The 16,854-nt window shown below is 43.0% G+C and overlaps 1 pseudogene; it reads right to left on the reverse strand.

Annotated features, from left to right (window-relative positions):
* Positions 1-14,875, reverse strand: part of LOC108294982 — a 15,409-nt pseudogene extending 534 nt beyond the window's left edge.
* Positions 14,876-16,854: the final 1,979 nt, after the last annotated feature.

Genomic DNA, 16,854 nt, shown 5'->3' on the forward strand with positions numbered 1-16,854 from the left:
GCAAAGGAAATGAGTTAGAGGTTAAATGCACCTCACCAGCGCTGGGAGGGTGTCCAGAGTACTGCTGAGAAGAGGCATTGGCCCCAGAGGGCACTCCATGGAATTGGGGGTGCTCAGTCTTGCCCACGCAGGTCTGGTGGAGAAGGCAACCTTTCACACTCAGCTGGACCCCCTGCTAGGTGCATGGTAGAAATAAGTGAGTCTCAAAAGTATTGTCCAGGGGAGTTGAGATTGCAATCCCATGGCAGGGCAGGGAGAAGGAACAAACAGTCCTCGGGAGGAGGAAATGTCCTGGAGCCTAGCCCTCAGCAGCCGGGCAGGGAAGCCATGTGGCTGTCATTTAGGATTCACTTATCATGTGTCTGTGCCCCAGCGTACCAGGGCCAGTGAGATGGGTGGAAGATGGTTGTGGAGGGGAGGGGTTGCCATCCATTACACTCCAATATGACTCCAGTTGGTCTCTTTTCCCAGGGGATTCTTCAGCTTCCTTTAGGGTTTGCTAGAAATAAGGTTATTTTTGCAACCAAAAAACCCTTTGGTCTCGGAGGCATCTGCAACTGAAGCATTTCTCTTGGGTCCTGAGAGCTGGAGGGCATGCTGTAAGCATAGGCACCCACTACCAGACACCTACAGCTACTTTTCTGCAAAACAAAGTTCTGTTCCTTTCCTGTGTGACTGGAAAATTGGGTGTGGGAAGATTCCCCTCTGCGAGTCCTTGCCTGGCTTCCTGCAGAGTGGAACAGGTTGGAGGTGGAGTTGGAGAGGGCGGTAATAACTGTAAGAACTCAGGAAAGCAAAGCTCTGGCTTTGATGGGGAGGCCTTGAAGCCCTGTTGGAGGTAGATTGCATTAAGGCTCAGCTGAGAGCAGGGGAAAAGCAGGTCCCACCCAAATGCATTTGGACTCTGTTTTCTCTGTGGGAAGCTGCAGAGTCTTCCATTTGCACCTAGGTGTCTGAGAGGTGAGACAGGCTGGCAGCTGCTTCTTTGAAATGTGGTGAGCACTAGCAGATGCCCCAGGGAGAAAGTGCTTCCTAGTGTGTTAACGACTCAAAGACCAAGCCTAAAGCTCGAATTGGGTCAATAGCAAGGCCATCACCCGGAACCTCAGCCAAGGCAGGGCTTGTGCTCCACAGCCAGGGCTCCCACCTCTCTGCACTGCTCCATCTATCCTGGATGCTCATCTCTGCTCCCCAGGTCCTGACAGAATCCATGCCCTTCCATTTCTGACCTTCCCATCTCTAGACTTTCCTCTGCAGAGAATTTTCCCTTGTCCTAATGTTTGCAAACAAAATTGTCAACAGCTACAAAGATTCGTTTGGAACAGATAGAAAGAATAATAGAAAGAAGGAGAGCTGACTAAGTCAGGAACCCTGCTCAAAGCTAAGCTACTTACCTGCCTTATCTCTCTCTCTCTCTCTCTCTCTTTTTTTTTTTTTTTTTTTTTTTGAGATGGAGTCTCACTCTATCACCAGACTGGAGTGCAGTGGTGCCATCTCGGCTCACTGCAACCTCCGCCTCCCAGGTTCAAGAGATTCTGCTACCTCAGCCTACCGAGTAGATGAGACTATAGGTACCTGCCACCATGCGCCGCTAATTTTTGCATTTTTAGTAAAGATGGGGTTTCACCAGATTGGCCAGAATGGTCTCTATCTCTTGACCTTGTGATCCACCTGCCTCGGCCTCCCAAAGTGCTGTGATTACAGGTGTGAGCCACTGCGCCCAGCCCTGTCTCTTTTACAGCCTCACAACACCTACAAGACAGAAATACTACTATAAGTCAACTTTTTGCTGCTGGGGAAATGGATGCTTAGCGAATTTAAGTGCCTTGATCAACCAAACCTAGCCAGCTAGGAACAGGCCAGGCCTGGGTGGAACAGGGCTGGCCCTTCTGGCTGCCAGCTGTGGTCCCAGACCGGACTCAGGAGAGAAATCAGATCATTTGGATGGCTAAATGGAGCTTCTCTCTGGGGCAGAGCAGAGCTCATCCCAGGAGAGCTATCCCAGCCTCCAGGGAGCCAGGCTGAGGCTTCCTAGCAGTCTCCAGTGCCATGACCGCTCAGCTGAGAGGTAGGAGGCAGGAGGGCAAGCGATCCCTCTCCACAGCACAGCCTGCGGCTTCTAGGGCACTGAGTCAGTGTGACCTTGTTCTTTTTGCATCTTAGAGATGAACGAGGGGTACTTGCTGTGCTTTGTCCCCGTTAAACAGGTGTGTCCCCATTAAATTTTACCTTTGTGAAAATCCATTAAATGATCACTTGCATTTGGAAGAGGGCGAGAGGGAAAGATACAGGAAAGCACCTATAATATGGGGCAACATGTTACTCCTGGGAGATGAACACAGGTTGGTGGATGGTTAATGGTGCAATCTGCCCCATGGAAACAAGCACATTTCAAACACTCCAACAGGCTCCCTGTTATGATGGGGAGAGACACCGAAGGAAACACACACGGGAGAATTTTCGTGGTCTTAAGACATCCCATTTTCCTTAGGGGACCCAAGGAAACAAGTTTTCAGGGTGGGGCACAGGGCTGTCCATTTATAACTACCTGTCTGCAGGTGGCAATGGAGGGACAAATGGCGAAGAGGACATCTTTCTGCTTTCTCCTTTTAATCTACTTTCATGCTCTTTTCACAGGAGTTTTAGGAGGAATTAAAGACTTTTCAACTTTTTTTTTTTTCAGCTAGGAAAGCAGATTAAGCCTTTTGGGTAACAACAGATTTCTGTAGTAGCAAGGAGAGAAAGCCACTAATTATCCTACAAAATTGGTGTGGATGGTGTTCACCCTAAGATTTTGCTGTTTTTTAGTTTTGCCTTTTTCATCTTTCTCATGAAGGTGGTTTCTTAGGCTAAGGAGGTCCATGTTTAGTGAATTTGAGAAAATACCCTCTCTCTCTCTATATATATATATATATATATTATACACACACACACACACACACACACACATATAATACCCTACAAGTGTGTAAAACGCTAAGCCACTTACCTGCTTTATCTCTTTTACAGCTTCACAACACTTATACAACAGAAATACTACTATAGTCAACTTTTTGCTGCTGGGGTAACTGAGGCTCAGTGAGGTTAAGAGGCCAAGCCCAGTCAGCTAGGAACAGGCCAGGCCTGGATGGGACAGGGCTGGGCCTTCTAGCCACCAGCTCTGGTCCCAGACTGAACTCTACATATCTATATCTTTATATTATCCACATATTACACACACGCATATATATTTTAAGAATACCCTACAAGTGTGTCTTAGCATATGTATATATATTCATTCAAATAACAAACAAAACCCATGGCTATCCTGATATGAGCCATGTAGGGCCAGGCAAAGCAGTTGGAAGCAAGTGAACCATATCAGGCCGATTCTATCTGTACCCTATCACTTCTCATATTAAAACCTATAGCATCAAGTATTACCTCTAATCTGAAAAACCTCTTAGCTGTGTGATCCAGGCATGCTCCTACTTTATTTATTTGTCATATAATTTAACTCTGGCAACTACATATGACAGAATTAGTTATATTATCCCCATTTTATAGATGTGAACACTGAGGCACAGAGGCACAGAAAAGTCAACTCACATGCCCATAGTCATACACAGCTAGTCAGTAGCAGAGACAGGGTTTGAATCAAGGCCATCTAAGCACAGAGTTTCTGCTCATAAAATCCATATCACAGGCCGGGAGCAGTGGTTCACACCTGTGATCCCAGCACTTTGGGAGGCTGAGGTGGACAGATCACCTGAGGTCAGGAGTTCAAGACCAACCTGGCCAACATGGGAGAAACCCGTATCTACTAAAAATGCAAAAATTAGCCAAGCATAGTGGTTGTGCACCTGTAGTCCCAGCTACTCAGGAGGCTGAGGCATAAGAATCACTTGAACTGAGAGGCAGAAGTTTCAGTGAGCTGAGATTGTGTCACTACACTCCAGCCTGGGTGACAGAGAGAGCGTCTGTCAAGAAAAAAAAAAAAATCCATGTCACAAAGTTTTACATTTCAATCAAGTCTGTGGGAAGGCTATATGCAAAGACATTTCTTGTTTCAAAAATACATTCTTTTGGTGGGGATTGGGTGGATTGAAAGGCAAGAAATGTGAAGATAGTTGTATTCCCTCTCCCACCACAAATCGCCTCAACTCTTCATTCCATAAGTCTGTCTTCAAAATTTTCACTGCCTTGAAAGATTCAAATGCTTTTTCTGTCTCAGGTGTAATGCCACGTGCATCGTTTTTCACAAATGTTCCGAAGACTGCCTGTTTTCTTTCCTGTTTTGCTGCCTGTTTGGAATCCTTTTCTCCTCTGTGAGAAGGAGTTTTGCATGCCCCTCACAGGCATGCTACTGCTCAGACAGACCTACGTGGATGCCAGGATGCTAAGGAGTCAGCGCCTTGTTCTCTGGGTAGCTGGCTCACGCTGGTTCTAACAGTGCCTATTGATGCAAACCAGGATTTTGGAGCTTGGTTCACAAAGTTGAGACAACTGCAGCTTTCTTGGTTTTGGTCAGCAGGGTACTGGAAGTCACCTGAAAGTATACTTTCAGCCAAACTGAAGGGAAAATCTAAAACAAAGTAAACTGGTGACTCAGATTCAAATTTGGTAGCTGGATGCAAGCAAAAGTTACTTCTCCATGAGGCTAAGCATCTAATATCCTAAGTCCACTGTGAAGCAGAAATCATTGTACCTAGTTATTCTTTTGTTGATTCACAGCAACAGAGAGATAGTGTTCAAATCTTCAGCTTGTAAAAATAAACCATTTAAGTGTGTGTTACTCATCTGGACATTCAAGTGTGTGACCATCTGGAGATGGTCAGCCTGTCCCAGGGGAATATTCAAAGTCAAGATCAGCGGTGTCTACCTGGTTATGCCCCAGGCCTATTCCGGATTTACAGCTTCCTGGTCTGGGAAGTGGGTCATGGGATATTTGGAGGAGGTGGAAGTGTGGGTGGAACCAAGAGTGCGAGCATGTAGCATGGAGAATGCAGGAATCTAGTAGGTGAAGAAAGATTCTTCTCCTATACAAATGGAAACTTGCTCATTTGTGCATTTATTTAACATCCACTTATTAAGCAGGCAAGATGTGGCCAGCATGGTACCAGGCACTTGTGGATACAAACGTTGATAAGTCACAGTCCCTGACCTCCAGCAGTTTTTAGGTCAGTGAGGGAGAGGCAAGAAAACTGATATGATTTAGTATAATATACCCTGGTAATTGGTACATAGAGCTTTGGAAGTTTGATAGCGTGATCACTCCTGCCATCAATAACTGCCTGGGAAAGACTTCACAGAGCAGACGATTTTGACTTAGGCCTCAGAAGACAGGCAAGGTAGGAGCAGAGCAAGGGTGAGAAAAGAGACAGATGGCAATTCCCCTGGAGGGAAGCCCAAAGCAAAGGTGGAGGAGGTCAGACCATTTTTTTTTTTTTTTTTTTGAGACGGAGTTTTGCTCTCTTGCTCTTTCTTGCCCAAGCTGAAGTGCAGTGGTGTGATCTTGGCTCATTGCAACCTCCGCCTCCCGGGTTCAAGTGATTCTCCTGTCTCAGCTTCCCAAGTTAGCTGGGATTACAGGCTCCTGCCACTATGCTTGGCTAATTTTTGTATTTTTAGTAGAGACGGGGTTTCACCATGTTGACCAGGCTGGTCTCGAACTCCTGACCTCAAGTGATCTGCCCGCCTTGGCCTCCCAAAGTGCTGGGATTACAGGAGTGAGCCATTTGGCCCAGCTCAGACCATGTTCTTATTTTTCTTCAGGGGGACAATCAAAGATACTGGAATTTGAGTAAATAAGCTATAGGTTTCTCACATTGTTCTTTATAGATTTTTTTCCCCCTCCACAGAGTCTCACTTTATTGCTCAGAATGGAGTGCAGTGGCATGATCATAGCTCACTGTAGTCTCAAATCCCTGGGCTCAAGAGATCCCTGGACTGCCTTGGTTTCCCCAGTAGGTGGGACTACAGGCACACACCATCATGCCTGGCTAATTTATTTTATTTTTATTTTTTGTAGAGACAAGATCTTACTATGTTGCCCAGGCTGGTCTCGAACAACTGGCCTCAAGTGATCCTCCCACCTAGGCCTCCCAAAGTGTTGGGATTATAGGTGTGAGCCATCCTGTCAGTTCTGTCACACTGCTCTTCATTAGGGTGTGTCTTATCGCTGTCATGTTTCATGGGGAATGAAGAGAGGAGTGGATTTGAAACAGTTTCTAGGAAGATAGAGTTTCTTTTTGTCAAATATAGATTTCTATTTAGAGGGAGTAGATTCAGCTCTTTTTGTCCTGGGGATTTACCTGAAGGCTTTAGGCAGAGAGAAGGACACATAAAAGTAGACAAGGTTGATCAGAGATTAGTATATGGAGAGCTATGGCAAAAAAAAAAAAAAAAAAAATCCTGTCAGAACGTATTCCTAACTTTGCACAAATGCCAGAAGTACTGGTACCTCTGGCTTCCTCCTCAGTGCTTGTGCTGATCAGAACAGATACAACATGCTGTTTTGGTTAGTTCCCTATGTGTCTCTCTGTCCCTCCGGGCTGGAAGCTCCTTAGAGGCTGGGAGTACGGCCGATTCACTTATGTTCCCAGCCCCTGGAATAATGCCAGGCACACAAGTGCTCAGTACATTATGAATGAATGTATGATGCAAGTTTAGAATATTGATTTTTAATTTGTGTTAGTGATAGCTGAAGAATCTGAATATCTTTTTATGTTTGCATTCGGGGTTTTTAATTGGGATTGCATAAAGTAGCAGTTGTCCAACTGGCTCTTATTTATGGTGGGACCAATCTGGCAGAACCGAACAGCCTGGATGCAGATGTTAAACTTCATACTGTCCCTGGACTTTGGACAGTCACCTCCAAGAAACTCAAGAGTACCCAATGTGAACATCACTGTCCAAGAGGCTTTAAATCAATGTTGTCACATTTGTTGCTTGAGTCACTTCTCGGAGTGATAGTAAAGTCTCAATTATGCTCTTTGTATTTGTTATTCTACAATTCAGAGCCATGATAGAATCTCACAGGGCTATAACGTAGCCTTTGTGCACATGTTTTCTTCTTGTAGTTGTTATTTGTCATTTTACATATAGTCTGAGCATGAGTCAAGTTACTTTCTCAGTTGAACTAAAGAGTGGGTTAAGAAGACAGTATCTGACCTTGCTAGGTGGCTCATGCCTGTAATCCCAACACTTTGGGAGACCAAGGTGGAAGGATTGTTTGAGCCCAGGAGTTTGAGATCAGCCTGGGCAACATGATGAAACCCCACCTCTACAAAAAAAATACAAAGATTAACAGGGCATGGTGGTGTGCACGTGCAGTCCCAGCTACTCGGGAGGCTGAGGTGAGAGAATCACCTGAGGCTGGGGAGTTGCAGGCTGCACTGAGCCATGATTGTACCGCTGCACTCCTTCCTTGCCCCATAGCTTCCATATAAAGTTTGAATAACTTAGGGAATGGCAGTCACCTGGTTTCTTAATAGTTAGGATCTTACGGTTACTGTCCCAGGGAAAGGTCAAGATCTACAGAGGTAGAGAAATTCATCCAAGAAGTTCTGATGCTCTTGTTTTCACCATAGCTCTGCATTTTAACATTTTCCAAGGTAGACACCAATTAGATCTCGGAAACAAGCTTGAAGAAAAGCATTACATGAGATCAAAACACGATCAGCTCCCTCTGAATTCTACCTTATGTTTTAGACACTCTATTGGCTCCCTGGCTTGGAGTAATTTCAAATTCCCACTGGCTCAGCGGCAAGACATCTTCTTACTCTTCTTTTCTAAAAATATTCTTCTTAAAAAAAAATCTCCTCACCACTTTCTCTCTCTTGTGATTTCTCCTTTAAGAATTCAAATTGCAAAGGACTTCACAAGTGAAATAGAATACATTTTTGAGCATTATGTTTACTGCTGTTCATAGCTCTAGGGAGCAGTAAACATTTTCAGTAAAGAAATTTATAGCTTTTGTTTGCTTTGAGTTGAAAAGACCATGTCAGCCTTGATAATCATTTCAGAGATGCTGGCTTGTGTCTTCGTATCCAGACAACTGAGGTACTATACAAATATCATCCAGTCACCAGCAGATGACTGACTCAAAGACAGGCCAAATTTTGAGGGTTATGGGACTCCAGTAACAAGGACAGAATCAAACTCTCTTATTATCAATACTAAACTATAACTCCTGAGAGGCTGTTATAAGAGACTCAGATCAGATTAAATGACAAAAATGCAAAAGATGGGAAATCTAGCTTTTGGTCAATTAGCAGTCCTCCTGTACTGGGTGACAAGTCTATAAAAAAATGGATTACTGCCACATGAGGTGGCTCACACCTGTAATCCCACCACTTTGGGAGGCCAAGGTGGGCAGATCACTTGAGGTCGGGAGTTTAAGACCAGCCTGACCAACATGGAGAAACCCTATTTCTACTAAGAATACAAAATTAGCTCGGCATGGTGGCATATGCCTGTAATTCCAGCTACTTGGGAGGCTGAGGCAGGAGAATTGCTTGAACCTGGGAGGTGAGGGTAGTGGTAAGCCGAGATTGTGCCATTGCTCTCCAGACCGGGCAACAAGAGTGAAACTCTGTCTCTAAATAAATACGTAAATAGATAGATAAATAAATGGATTACCTGGGCACCATGGCATTTGCCTGTAGTCCTAGTTACTCAGAAGGTTGGGGTGGGAGGATCATTTGAACCCAGGACTTCAAGTCCAGGCTGGGCAACACAGTGAGACCCCATCTCTAAAATTTCTTTTTAAAAAATGAGTAATCTTTCTCTCTTTCTTTTTCTTTCTTTTCTTTTCTTTTTCCTTTCTTTCTCTTTCTTTTTCTTTCTTTCTTCTTTCTTTCTTTCTTTCTTTTTCTTTCTTCTTTCTTTCTTTCTTTTTCTTTCTTCTTTCTTTCTTTCTTTCACTTGCTTTTTGAGAAAGGGTCTTGCTCCGTTGCCCACACTGGAATGTGTGGCCTGATTATAGCTTACTGCACTCCTGACCTCCTGGGCTCAAGTGATCCTCCCAGCTCACCCTCGTGAGTAGCTGTTGCTATAGGTGCTTGTCACCACACCCCATTAATTTTTAATTTTTTGTTGAGATGGGGTCTCACTATGTTGTCCAGGTTGGTCTAGAACTTCTGTGCTCAAACAATTCCTGCTTCAGTCTCCCAAAATGTTGGGATTACAGGCATGAGCCACTGTGCCTGGCTGACAACTTCACTTTCATGATTTTAATATGAAGCCAATATAGTAGCCTCTGCCACCTTGGAGAATTATGTTCATGCACAGGTGTCCATACCTAGGAATCTAAATAATTACTAGGAATCTAAATAATTATTACAACAAATACATCAATGTAATAATCTCAATGCAAACGTTCCTAAGAAATAATAAGGATGGAAGTTCTGTTATTTCATTGTGGAATAATTACAAATACCATCCTTCAACCCATAGCTGTATTTATTGGATACAAAAACAAAAAGAGAGGAAAATGAAACATTAATTAATCATAAAAGCTATAAATATCTAGATGTTTGTGAGTTTGTACCTGAATAATGGAACACAGTTCCTACTTTGCAACCATAGAACTTGGCCCTGTGCACACAGATTCAATCTGTTTTCCATCGAGGGACAAAACAACTTAAGAACTGGTACTATTCCATTACTTGCAAAGAAAGATAAAGCTGAGAACAAAGAGTTAATATTTACCTGTCAAGAAAGCCAGCATTTTAAGCAGTGAGCTATTACCTTGGCATAAATATAAAACTGAAAAAAAAAATACAGAAGTAGAGTGAATTATAGACCTCAGATTTTCTTGGATTTACCCAGCTTTGAGAAAGAGTGACTATAAAAGGTGAAGTGTATCCTGGAGTTGGACTGTCTAGAGAATTTTGTGCGAATGAGCAATTGTGTAAAAACTAAAGTTATACATTTACAAATTCAAAAGATACAAATTAGTTTTATTTTAAACACAGGATGGCAGGAAACTTCCTTTTGTGTGACGTATGGCTGCTTGAACTGTCTTTACTTGCACAAGATGCTCTTCAGTAATCTTCCATGGTAGTCAATGAAAAAATTCTTCCTGTGTTGCCAATTTAGTGAGCATAAATTACGGGGAAACTTATATGGAATAAATTATGTTCTTAAGCCTTCTCAGATGTGAAGCCAACAGAGATTTTAAAGCAGAAAACGAAATGCAAAGTGTAGCTCGAAGGGGCATTGGTGTGTATTTGGAACACTCTCTGGAGCTGTTTCCTCTCCACCCCGTGAGGGGATTACAGGGCCGCTTTCCAACCTCAGGCTTTCTTAGCCACATGTGGCTCTTCAAAAACCTGCATGCGGGTTTCTTCTTAGATTTAAATAAAGCGACAAGGAATATTGCAATGTTGATGTGGCAGTGGGCCCGAAAAAAAAACTGAAGACTCCGCTTGAGTCGCAGACAGGATAAATAGGGAAAGTATCACTGACCCCAGATGTGCCCTTACCTGACTTGCAAGCCTTTGTTGAGAACCCGGCACTACCGTAACCCTTTTGTACAACCATTGTAAGTGCAATTCATGGGTACTCATAAACTCGAGGTAAGTTTAATTGATTTGTGGCTTTCCACATTGCTGACGATGAAGTGGTTCTTGGCTGTTGAAAGGTGAGAGGGACTTGATTTCAATACAGAGATGAGATGCTGCATTCTCTAAATTGACAGATGGAAATTCCGCTTCAGAATTCATTATTTGATGTAAAGGACAATGATGGAAATTTGAATCTGCGAAACAGTTCAGCAGGTCAAAATACAGTCAGACCCTTAAAAGTTAAATGAATTTGGATGTTAAAATTCATTGGGAAATACATTTATATGGCAGTTTCTAGGTTCCCTGAGAATAATTTCGATGGCCTTTTCTATATCGTCTTGTTTCTGCCACTCTGTCTGCACTACTGAGATAGGCAATCTTGCTGAAATTTTGTGTCTTTGCGAAACCTTGACATTGGAATGGAAAATAGCATCCCTTATCAAAAGATTACAAAGATCTCCATGAGAGATTGAAGCTTTCTTGGCCTCCTATGAAGAGGGTGAGAAAGGAGAGGAAGATCAACCCATCCCTGACCCATGTCTAATTATCTCCTTTCTCATCCTAAGTATACAGCTATATACTGTCTATTAACAGAAAATTAGGTTACAAAATTACATATGTTAATTGTATTTGGTTAAAATATTACCAAGTATGTGAATAACATCTAACAGTTTCCCCTTCTAATCAACCTCCCCTCCATAGTTTTTTGTTTTTGTTTTTGTTTTTAATGTATAATTCATTTTTTGAGACAGAGTCTTGCTCTGTCTGCCAGGCTGGAGTGCAGTGGTGCAATCATAGCTCACTGCCATGTTGAACTCTTGGGCTCAGAAGATCCTCCTGAGTAGCTAGGACTACAGACATATGCCACTGTGCCCGACTAATTTTTAAATTTTTAATAGAGATGAGGTTTTATTACGTTGCCCAAGTTGGTCTCAAACTGTTGGCGTCAAGCAATCCTCTTGCCTAGGCCTCCCAAAGTGCTGGGATTACAGGCATGAGCCACTGGGTCTGTCTTCCTCTTGGTAGTTAAAAAATTGTATCCACAAATTATCTGATTCTCCCCACTTCAAGAGGTGGAGCCTAAGAACCGGAAGCGACGCTGTACAACTTTGGAGGTTGTGTAGGTAATAAAAAAATCCGTTATGGCTCTGGTGAGGGTGCATGCTTTTTCTCTTTCTTCCTGTCTTGGATGGTTGGTTCCGGGAAGCCTTACAGAAAGGCCCTCATGGTGAGAAACAGAAGTCTCTGCCAATTACCAGCAAGGAAAAGAGGCCTGCCAACTGTGAGAGTGAGCTTGGAACCAGGTCCTTCTACCGCAGTCAACTCTTGAGATGACCTCGGCTCCACCCAGCAGCTTGACTGCAACCTCCAGAGAGACCCTGAACTGAAATCACCCAGCTATGTCATTCTCAGATGTCTGACCCTCAGGAACCATGAGAAAATAAATGTTTGTTATTTTAGCTTGCCAAACTTTTGGTTAATTTTTACATAGCAATAGACAACCAGCACAACCCTATGAGTAAAATTAGTACAGTGTCTGGTATTGACTGGAAAAAGCACAATAAATATTTGTGGAAGGCATAAATTAAAATGAATAAATAAAAAGTTTAATTTATGTCTTTCTACACCGTTCTCATTTTTATAGCCTCTTGGAAAGTAGCTTAACATAGGAGTGTTTCTGAGAGAGGATCTGTTTAATTATTAAAAGTTCAATCATTCAACAAATATTTATTGCTGCTACTATTTGTCAATGAACCACTTGCTTCAACTATGAAATACTTGTGAGCCCAATTAAATATCTGCCAAGCGCCGGGTGCGGTGGCTCACGCCTGTAATCCCAGCACTTTGGGAGGCCGAGGCGGGTGGATCACGAGGTCAAGAGATCGAGACCATCCTGGTCAACATAGTGAAACCCCGTCTCTACTAAAAATACAAAAAATCAACTGGGCATGGTGGTGTGTGCCTGTAATCCCAGCTACTCAGGAGGCTGAGGCAGAAGGATTGCCTGAACCCAGGAGGTGGAGGTTGCGGTGAGCCGAAATCGCGCCATTGCACTCCAGCCTGGGCAACATGAGTGAAACTCCGTCTCAAAAAAAAAAAAAAATTAAATAAATAAATAAATAAATATCTGCCAAGCTTTCATAAAAAGCTATCTATTGAATCTCTCTCTGAAAGGCTCTCTGCTATAGAGGTTAAAACCCAGTTGTTAGGCTGGTTAGATATAGATGACCAAGAAAGGTGAAAGGTTAGTGAAAGGAGAGAAGAAGTTATTTTAACACTGACATACTTAAAGTAATCGTTGGTGAGAATGAGACCCATCACAGAACTAATAAGGAGTAATAAGGATGGATGGCAATCATACAAGGCATTCAGCAGTTACTGGGAACAATTTGGGGGAAATGTAGCTCACTCAGTCTCTGCAGTGTGAAGTGTGGCCAAAGCTGGTTTGGGGGTCAGATGATCTGGTTAGAGTCCTATCGCTGCCATTACAAACTGAGAATATATAGAACTCACTGAATCCTTTTGACCTGATTTTCTTCATCTATAAATTGAGCAAGTAAACACTATGATTTAGAGGTTTTTTTTTTTTTTTTTTTTTTAGACAGAGGTTTCCTCTCATCGCCCAGGCTGGAGTGCAGTGACGCGCGGCTCACTGCGACCTCCGCCTCCCAGGTTCGAGCGATTCTCCTGCCTCAGCCCCCAGGGTAGCTGGGACTACAGGCAGGCATCACTATGGCCGGCTAACTTTTTTTTTTTTTTTTTTTTTGTATTTTTGTAGAGGCGGGGTTTCACCATGTTGGCCAAGATGTTCTCGATCTCCTGACCTTGTGATCTGCCCACCTCGGCCTCCCAAAATGCTGGGATTACAAGTGTGAGCCACTGCGCCTAACCAGTTTTTTGGGGTTGAGACAGAGCCTTGCTTGGTCACCCAGGCTGGAGTGCAGTGGTGTGATCATGACTCACTGCAGCCTTGAGACTTTCTGGGCTCAAGTGATTCCCCCACCTTAGCCTCCTGGGCAACTAGGACTACAGGCAAACCCCACCATGCCTGGCTAGTTGTACAGATTTTAAATTACACAAGGAATGCAAAAGGTTTTGCTTATTGCCTGGCATATAATAGGTACTTGAAAAACTGCTAGCTCAAAGGAGCATAATTTGGCTCTTAATCTGAATGCTTTTTCTAGATTCTTCTCCTTATTAAAAATCTTAAAGCTGCCAGCCATGGTGACTCATGCCTGTAATCCCAGCACTTTGGGAGGCTGAGGTGGGCGGATCACTTGAGGTCAGGAGTTCAAGACCAGCCTAGCCAACATGGTGAAACCCTGTCTCTACTAAAAATACAAGAATTAGCCAGGCATAGTGGCATGTGCCTGTAATCCCAGCTATTTGGGAGGCTGAGGCAAGAGAATCACTTGAACCTGCGAGGTGGAGATTGCAGTGAGCCAAGATTGTGCCACTGCACTCTAGCCTGGGCGACAAAGCGAGACTCTGTCTCAGAAAAAAAAAAATCTTAAAGCCTTTACTTTTACTCTTTCATCCATCCCCTCACCGATGTACTGATGAAAAAAAAAAAAAGTGTCTGGCATACATGAGATCAAATTTGTTTTCCAGGTGAGCCCAGGCCTCAGCAACGGCAATGGTGTTGCTCAGCATACACACAGCTCTCTGTACCTTGGTCAGGTCTCCACCGAATACCACAGTGGGAGGCTAATTGATGCCATCCTTGAAGCCAGTGTAACACCAATCTGTACAAACTGGATGCTGTGGTTGGTCTTCATGGTGACAATGCCAGCTTTGACATATTTGGGAGCCATGTCACCATAGTACAACAGGCAGCAAGCCATGTGTTTACCATGGCACGACTCACATTTTACCATCAGATTGGCTGGCTCAAAGCAAGCATTGGTGATCTTTGCTGTAGTAAGCTGTTCATAGTAGGCTTTCTCAGCAGAGATATTAGGGGCCTTTGTGGGCAGAGGGAAGTGAATATGGGGATAGGTTACTAGGTTGGTCTGAGGTTCTGCCAGATCAATATTTAGGGCTCCATCAAGTCTGAAGGAAGCAGTGATGGAGGGCACAATCTGGCTAATGAAGAAGTTAAGGTTAGCATAGGTTGGGTGCTCAGTATTAAGATTCTATGGCAGATGTCATAAATGGCCTCACTGTCTACCATGAAGCACAGTCAGAGTGCTCTAGGATGGTGTGTGTGGTGAGGATAACATTGGAGGGCTCAGCTACAGCTGTGGAAACCTGGGGTGCAGTGGAGTTGGGTAAATGGAGAGCTCCAGCTTGGACTTCTTGCCATAATAAACAAAAGTTGTCATGTTGCATGTGCTCTGTGTATAAAATACTCAACATAATGGGATGATCAGGAACAGAGAAGGAAACGAAACAAAAAGAGTAAATCCAGCTCTACATACTTTCTATTTCGACTTCCTATTTCCTAGAAGCTATTGGGTTCCTGACAGACTATATATGTAAAAAAATATAAATTTTGCAAAACTGATAAATTATTTTAGATTAGTGAGATTGCAAGTAACAGAATCTCACTAGAGACTGGCCTAATTTAAAAAAGAATGTATTAGTTTTTGTAATGGAAAAGATCAGGGAAAGAGCTAAGTATGCAATGCAGTAGGAAACTATTTTTTATCTTTTGGCTCTGCTTTTCTTTGTATTGGCTTCATTCTCTAGTAGATTCTTTTCAAATGTCAGTGCAGATGGCTACTAGCATTTCAAAAGTTATATCTTACTAGTTTAACCTCTTTCTCAATAGTTGCATTAGACATTTCAGAGTTGATATCCATAGGTCTTGATTGGGTAACATGTCCAACCTTGAAAAAATTCACCATCATTTTGATTGGCTGGGCTTAGGTCACCTGCCAACTGCTGGAACCAATGGGTGGAGTTAGCATAACTTAAACCTTAGGGACCAAAAAAGGAAAAAGGGAATGGTATCCTAAAAGCAAATCAAAGTGCTATTACATAAACAGGAAATGCACGGTGGGCAAAGAAAAATTACAGATACCTATTCTAGCACTCAACTGCATGCTTCAGTACTCAACAAATGCAGGAGGGAACATAAATTATTAGTCAAGGGTGACTTGACTTTGCTTAACTGAAAACAAAGAGGGTTATGATGCTAAGGACAGGTGGAAAAATCTGATAGATGAAACGTTTTCAGGTTACCTTCTCTTTAACACTACATTTCCCCAGAGGTTTGCATTTATAGTAGGATTAGATAACATCTTTTGCATTTGCATTTTTTTACAGAAAAATATATTGGTGGAAAGAAGTTATATGGGCTATAAAACAACATTTTAAAACCTTGTAAGTAATCAGTGTTTTTCAAATAAATAAATATTTGGATATTTATTAATACATGGATGTAAAGATGCTGGTCTGTTCTATAGATAAGATTATTTTGTAACTCTCGGGAAATCCCTGTGATTCACCTTTGCTTAATCTGCAAGCAGTGTTGATTCCAACCAAGCAGAAGTATGTTTAGAATGGGAACCTTGTCTTCGTGTCCTATTTTTCTACAGGTAGCAATTATTGTTTCCACAAGCCTGGAGTGTATGGTTATGGGACAGCCACCTCCTCCTTCAAATCACATCCATTAATCTGTGCGGGCAAAGTCCATCACTGTCACCTATTGATCGTATTTCATTTGGGTGGAACAGATTTTCAACTGTCACAAGTAAAATACTCCCACAGACCAGCAAAATTCATACAAACCCAACAGACTATGCTTTTTTTTTTGAGACAAGATCTTACTTCTGTCACCCAGATTGGAGTGCAGTGGCGTGATCATGGCTCACTGCAATTTCCACTGCCAGGGCTCCTCCCACCTCAGCTTCCCAAGTAGCTGGAACTACAGGCATGTGCCATTATACCCAGTGAATTTTTTGTACTTTTAGTAGAGATGGCGTTTTGCCATGTTGTCCAGTCTGGTCTCAAACTCCTGAGCTCAAGCAATCTGTCCTCCTCAGCCTCCCTAAGTGCTGGGATTACAGGTGTGAGCCACCCTGCCCGGCCCAGACTCTGCTTTTAAATACACTTTATTAACTTCTTGCATGTAAACCATCTCACCTGATTATCATGGAAGATTTGGAAGGCAGGTAGGACAGATAATATTATTATTTTCATGTCATAGATGAGGAAATAGAGATCCAGAGAGATGAGGTGAACTACTCAAGCTGATATGAGCAATAATTAATGTGAGTCTTCAGATTCCACATCTCAGGTTTTTCTCAGGGTGCCTGAGTTTGGGTGAGGGTGGCAGTGTTGGCTGGAAGTGAATGGG

The sequence above is a fragment of the Cebus imitator genome, unplaced genomic scaffold (genome assembly GCF_001604975.1).
Source record: "Cebus imitator isolate Cc_AM_T3 unplaced genomic scaffold, Cebus_imitator-1.0 Scaffold19, whole genome shotgun sequence".
NCBI lineage: Eukaryota > Metazoa > Chordata > Mammalia > Primates > Cebidae > Cebus > Cebus imitator.